This window comes from Budorcas taxicolor, chromosome 2 (assembly GCF_023091745.1).
Source record: "Budorcas taxicolor isolate Tak-1 chromosome 2, Takin1.1, whole genome shotgun sequence".
In the NCBI taxonomy this organism is placed as follows: Eukaryota; Metazoa; Chordata; class Mammalia; order Artiodactyla; family Bovidae; genus Budorcas; species Budorcas taxicolor.
The window spans coordinates 119,279,029-119,286,548 of NC_068911.1; positions in this window are offsets into that span (position 1 = coordinate 119,279,029).

Sequence of the window (7,520 nt, forward strand, 5' to 3'; positions counted from 1 at the left end):
ATTCTGCAGCATAGATTTTTATGCTACAGGGATAAACAAACATATTTCTCATAAGTTTGGTAAAACTGTGTTGGTTGTAATGGTTCCTATTTTGATTAATAAAGAGGCATTATGCCTAGTTATAATGATTAAAAATCCACAGTCTGAAACTGCAATTACTTTTTCATCAACAGAATACTAAAGGGAAAATGAAGGCATACCCTGAGAATGGTTGACAGACTTCTCTCACGGACATGCATGCCACAAGGGGCCAAGAACTGAAACCTCCTTCACACAAGAGCAGTCTTGGTGGGAATTCTGCATTTGCTGGTATCTCTATACTTTGCGCTGCTCCTTCCTGTACAGCACATATATTTCACTTGTGTTTCCTGTCTTCTTTCCTCCTAACAAAGCTTAATATTGCTAATGCAACTACTTCTCAGCCACCTTAGAAAAGCCTCTCATCTTTCTTTATCCAGTTCTAATTCAGCTGCTGTATTGCTGCTATTAATAACAATGGCCAGCATACACTGGTTTTTATTTTTTTGTACTAACTGGTTTTCTATTATTTATTTGATTCAGTTCTCTCAATTACCCTATTAAGGAGGCAGTATAATTTCCATTTAGCAGGTGGGAAACAGAAAAGGAGGAAGGAACACACACAGAGAAAGGAGTAGAGGTGGAACTCTCATTAGAGACTATCAGACACAAAGCCCACTCTTTTTTGTTTGTTTGTTTGTTTGTTTTAATCTATTTAATTGAAACATTGTTGACATAATGGTGTGTTAAATACTTCTGCACAGAAAAGTAAACCCTATACATATATATATATAAACTATGGACGGAGGTATGTGACATTGTACAGGGGACAGGGATCAAGACCATCCCCTTGGAAAAGAAATGCAAAAAAGCAAAATGGCTGTCTGAGGAGGCCTTACAAATAGCTGTGAAAGGAAGAGAAGGAGCAAAGGAGCAAAGGAAAGATATAAGCATCTGAATGCCGAGTTCCAAAGAATAGCAGGAAGACATAAGAAAGCCTTCCTCAGTGATCAATGCAAAGAAATAGAGGAAAAGAAAAGAGTGGGAAAGACTAGAGATCTCTTCAAGAAAATTAGAGATACCAAGGGAACATTTCATGCAAAGATGGACTCGATAAAGGATAGAAATGGTATGGACCTAACAGAAGCAGAAGATATTAAGAAGAGGTGGCAACAATACACAGAAGAACTGTACAAAAAAGATCTTCACGACCCAGATGATCATGAAGGTGTGATCACTGAACTAGAGCCAGACATCCTGGAATGTGAAGTCAAGTGGACCTTAGGAAGCATCACTATGAACAAAGCTAGTTTTGGTGATGGAATTCCAGTGGAGCTATTTCAAATCCTGAAAGATCATGCTGTGAAAGGGCTGCACTCAATCTACCAGCAAATTTGGAAAACTCAGCAGTGGCCACAGGACTGGAAAAGGTCAGTTTTGATTCCAATCCCAAAGAAAGGCAATGCCAAAGAATGCTCAAACTACCACACAATTGTGCTCATCTCACATGCTAGTAAAGTAATGCTCAAAATTCTCCAAGCCAAGCTTCAGCAATACGTGAACAGTGAACTCCCTGATGTTCAAGCTGGTTTTATAAAAGACAGAGGAACGAGAGATCAAATTGCCAACATCCACTGGATTATCAAAAAAGCAAGAGAGTTCCAGAAAAAAAAAACCATCTATTTCTGCTTTATTGACTATGTCAAAGCCTTTGACTTTGTGGATCACAATAAACTGTGGAAAATTCTGAAAGTAATGAGAATACCAGACCACCTGACCTGCCTCTTGAGAATCCTGTATGCAGGTCAGTAAGCAACAGTTAGAACTGGTCATGGAACAACAGACTGGTTCCAAATAGAAAAAGAAGTATGTCAGGCTATATATTGTCACCCTGCCTATTTAACTTATTTGCAGAGTGCATCATGAGAAACACTGGGCTGGCTGAAGCACAAGCTGGAATCAAGATTGTCGGGAGAAATATCAATAACCTCAGATATGCAGATGACACCACCCTTATGGCAGAAAGTGAAGAACTAAAGAGCTTCTTGATGAAGGTGAAAGAGGAGAGTGAAAAAGTTGGCTTAAAGCTCAACATTCAGAAAATGAAAATCATGGCAAGTGGTCCCATCACTTCATGGGAAATAGATGGGGAAGCAGTGTCAGACTTTATTTTTTGGGCTCCAAAATCACTGCAGATGGTGATTGCAGCCATGAAATTAAAAGATACTTACTCTTTGGAAAGAAACTTATGACCCACCTAGACAGCATATTGAAAAACAGAGACATTACTTTGCCAACAAAGGTGCGTCTAGTCAAGGCTATGGTTTTTGAGTGGGCATGTATGGATGTGAGAGTTGGACTGTGAAGAAAGCTGAGCACTGAAGAATTGATGCTCTTGAACTGTGGTGTTGGAGAAGACTCTTGAGAGTCCTTTGGACTGCAAGGAGATCCAACCAGTCTGTCCTAAAGAGATCTGTCCTGGGTGTTCATTGGAACGACTGATGCTGAAGCTGAAACTCCAGTACTTTGGCCACCTCATGAGAAGAGTTGACTCACTGGGAAAGATCCTGATGCAGGAGGGATTGGGGCCAGGAGGAAAAGGGGACGAAAGAGGATGAGATGGCTGGATGGCATCACTGACTCGATGCACATGAGTTTGGGTGAACTCTGAGAGTTGGTGACGGACAGGGAGGCCTGGTGTGCTGTGATTCATGGGGTCGCAGAGAATCAGACACGACTGAGTGACTGAACTGAACCGATATATAATTTGCTTGTTCATTTTCACATTCTTTTGCATTATGATTTATCATAGGATATTGAATATAATTTCCTGTGTTATACAGTACAGCCTTATTATTTATCCATTCTGTGTATGATAGTTTGCATCTCTAATCCCAAATTTCTAATCCATCTCTTTCCAACCTCCCTACATCTTGTCAATCACAGGTCTGTTCTCTATGTGGTAAGTTGGTTTCTATTTCATAGATAAGTTCATTTGTATCATATTTCAGATTCTGAATACGTGAGTCATATCATGTGATATTTAGTTTTCTTTTTCTGACATTTCACTTAGCATGACAATCTCTTGCTTCATCACTGGGGCTGCAAATGACATTATTTCATCCTCTTTATGGCTGAGTAATATTCCATTGTCTGTATGTACCACATCTTCTTTTTCTATTCCTTTATCAATGTACATTTAGGTTGTTTCCAAGTCCTGGCTATTGTAAGCAGTCCTGTAATGAATTTTAGGGTACAAATATCTTTTAAAATTAAAGTTTTCTTCAAATATATGCCCAAGAGTAAGACTGCTAGATCATGTGCAAAATCCACTAGATTTACTGACCTATATGATGAAATATTACCATTCCTAGATAAAATGCCTTACCCTGGTTAATGTGTATTTGGTTCTTTAAGAATGTATCTTTTAAAATATCTTTTTTTCCCAAGCATACCCTAATTACAGAAAAAAATAAATGTAGGTTTTGTTGAGCTTCATTCAAATGAATATCTTTACCACCATCACCAATATGATCAGCATTCATATCAAGAGAAAGAATAAGAATCATTTTGGAAGCCCCCCATGATGCTTCCTTTTAGCTCCTCCCCCCACTACTCCATGAGTAACCACTGCCCTGAGAAAGAGGAGTGTGTCAGTGAAATTAATTCACATGACTGAGGCAAGCTAGTGTTAGAAGGGGCTTTGAACAGAAAGATTTTCCATGGATTGTGTAATGCAGAAAAAATCTGGTGCTAAACATTACAGCAGACAGTCCTTGGCTAAGCAGGTGACATGGGAGCCACTGCATAACTTTGTAGAGATATTTTGTGACATTACAAACTGCAAAAATTCTCAGTCTAATAGAGCCTAGTTGTGGGTCCACAAGTTAAATTGCATACTGTGATGTGTTAGTTTCCTGACCTGCATCAGTACTATAGTAAATCACAAACTATCACCCAAGGCTAGCCTCCTGTAAAAATGTAGACAATGTTATATCACAAAACAGCATGTTCAATTTCTACTCTGGAAATATTTAACTTGAACAAAATCAAAATCAGTGTTGAAAATAGAGAAGTATTTCTAAATAAAGAGCAAAATTCTGACTAGTAAAGAATTTGGAAACAATGAGGAGAAATTTTTAGGAAATTACAAAATATTTCCATAAGAGAATATCTTAAAGAAAAATATCAGTTAGAAGCATGCCTCTTTTCTCTTTCATTTTTTCCCCTTTTTATTTGTCAAGCTGCACTCCGTTTATAACTGCTTGTGGTTTGATTCAATTAGATTTGACAAGATTGATGTCTTAGGGATGTGGAGAGAGTTGTTGTGACTATATAGTGTTATTGGGGCATAAAGTGTAAAGATTGCAAATAAAAAAAATATGGGATGTAGAGAAAAATGTCATTCCATGTCAGTGCTTCCAGGTTCAGTTGGAAAACAACAATGATTTTGTTTACATAACTCTGTGCTTGTGTTCACAGTGATAGCATGAGAAAGAAGTGCGTGTGTGTGTGAGAGAGAGAGAGAAAGAGAGAGGGAGAGAAAGGGAGAGGGAGAGGAAGGAATGCAATACACAGAAGCAAAGAAACACTTTGAGGCTCAATAGAATACATTTTTAAACTATGCATTCTTTACTCCAGGCCTGATGTCATACCCTGGATTAAAAGGTCCTTTCATGTATACTATCATATAAGAATCGAATCGCCAGTCTATGTCTGATGCAGGATACAGCATGCTTGGGGCTGGTGCATGGGGATGACCCAGAGAGATGTTATGGGGAGGGAGGGGGGAGGGGGGTTCATGTTTGGGAATGCATGTAAGAATTAAAGATTTTAAAATTAAAAAAATTAAAAATTAAAAAAAAATAAAATAAAATAAATAAAATTTTGGGGAAAAAAACAAACAAACAAAAAGAAGGAGCACATTTTTATACAACATGTTATTTATCATAGGAGGTCTGGATGGGATGTGTACTTAAAACACTGAGACTGCCTGCAGTTTTCCTGGAGGAGGCAATACCTGAATTTCAGTCAGCTGAAGAAGGGGTAAAATCCCATTCTAGAGGGATAAAACAGCCCAAGCAAAGACTCAGAGCTAAAATAAATAAATAAATAAAATGAATTCAAGAAACTCTGCACAAAGTAGTGAGTGAGCCAGAAGGCTAGGGGATTTGGCCACCAAAGGTTCTGAGGACTCTTCAGGTCAGACTGAGGAACATGCATTTTATTCCAGGACCCGTGTGGAGCCTCTTTGGTCTACTATGCTGAGACTCAAGACTTGTACTTTAATAAATCATTTATCTCTGGAAGATGTGTTGAGATATAGACTGAGGGAATTAAGATTTGAAACAGATATATGAAGACCTCATTAATGTGAAAGCATACTAGTATTAGATCCATTCATTTGAAAGCAGCTTGTTTTTCACTGTGTAGGTCAAAAAAGCAACCAAGAGAGGCATAGACTGTGAGTGAGATAGGGACCCTGGAGAGACTGATCAAATACTTCTCTCTGTCTCTGTGATGATGTAAACGGGAAGGAAATTCAAAAGTAAGAGGGGTGGGGTATATGTATACATATATGTGATTGAGTTTGTTGTACAGTATAAACTGACACAACACTGTAAAACAACTAGCTGCCGTTGTTGTTTAGGCACTAAGTTGTGTCTAACTCTTGCAACCCCATGGACTGTGGCCTGCCAGGTTCCCCTGTCCATGGGATTTTCCCGGCAAGAATGTAGGAGTGGCTTGCCATTTTCTTCGCCAGGGAATCTTTTCCCAACCCAGGGACTGAACACCTGACAGGCAGATTCTTTATCTCTGAACCACCAGGGAAGTCCAAAGCAAATATATTATAAAAAAAAATCTGTTAAAAAAATATAAAAAAAGCAAACAATAAAGCCATATTCGATCACTAAAAAAAAAAAAAGAAAGAAAGAAAATCAACCTAGCTGATAGGATAGATATTCTTTATTTAAATGGTGTCATTTGTCAGAAGCATTCAGTCTAATCCATAACTAGAAGCAATATACCCCACACTATATTGTGATCTGAAATGCTTGGATTATCCCCAACATGTTAGCTATAGGCAACTCTTTTCTATGTCACTCTTTCTGCTTTTCACTCAAAGAGGAAAATAATACATAAAGTATTCAACATTTGCCTTTCTTGTACTCTTCTTTATTGTCAAGAAATTCCTATTGCTTGAAGAAATTTTGATTGAAGTGTAACGTTTATTTGGTGGTCTCCTCCCCTGCAGTTACAATGAGCTAATACTTATTTTAAACTGTGTTTTCTTACAAGTAATTGTTTCTGTGGTATGATTTGGCTCTTAAGTTCAGATAAATAAAAGCTGATTCATAGACTTTTTTTTTTTTTTTTTTAGATAATGATCAGTACTTGGGTAGATTTTTAAAAATTTCTCTAATAGCAAAAGTAAAAGAGAATAAAGTGTACAATAAAATTCATTATAATAATGAGTATAGAGCCTGCTATTAATTTTAAAGGTCTTTTGCATGAATGAGAAAAAGGTTATGTGACACATTTGTAGAGTCTGCAGATGTTTGATATTTTGAGATAGCAAGGAGAAGGGGCAAATGTTACTTAAATGTGCAGTATTCTTTCAATAAGTTCTTGGGTGTCTAGTGAAAGGTCTGGTCTTTTATCTGATGGTTTAGGATTTCAGGAGATCTTATTGTTTGTTAGAACAGTTATTATGGAGAGCGATGACAAAAGTTAAAGGAATTCGAATTCACTTTGAATTTGAATTTGAAGAGTTAAAGAAATTCAAATTCACTTTGAATCCTAGAAAACAGATAAGATAAAGAGATTTATTTGTAAAGGACCAATGCAAAGTCTCTCAGCTGGACACTTTTACTGTAAAGAGTAACATCTGTAAAGGAAACAGAATATTTATTTGTCGATTTGAGTTAATTCTATACCTGACTTACTGTGCTTCAAGGCCAAATTTGCCTGTTACTCCAGGTGTTTCTTGACTTCCTACTTTTGCATTCCAATCCCCTGTAATGGAAAGGACATCTGTTTTGGGTGTTAGTTCTAAAAGGTCTTGTAGGTCTTCATAGAACCTTTCAACTTCACCTTCTTCAGCTTTACTGGTTGGGGCATAGGCTTGGATTACCGTGATATTGAATGGTTTGCCTTGGAAATGAACAGAGATCATTCTGTCGTTTTTGAGATTGTATCCAAATACTGTATTTGAGACTCTTTTGTTGACCATGATGGCTACTCCATTTCTTCTAAGGGATTCCTGCCCACAGTAGTAGATGTAATGGTCATCTGAGTTAAATTCACCCATTCCAGTCCATTTTAGTTCATTGATTCCTAGAATGTCAACGTTTACTCTTGCCATCTCCTGTTTGACCACTTCCAATTTGCCTTGATCTATGGACCTAATATTCCAGATTCCTATGCAGTATTGCTTTTTCTTTTTTTTTTTTTTAATTTTTTTCCCAATATTGCTCTTTACAGCATTGGACCTTGTTTCT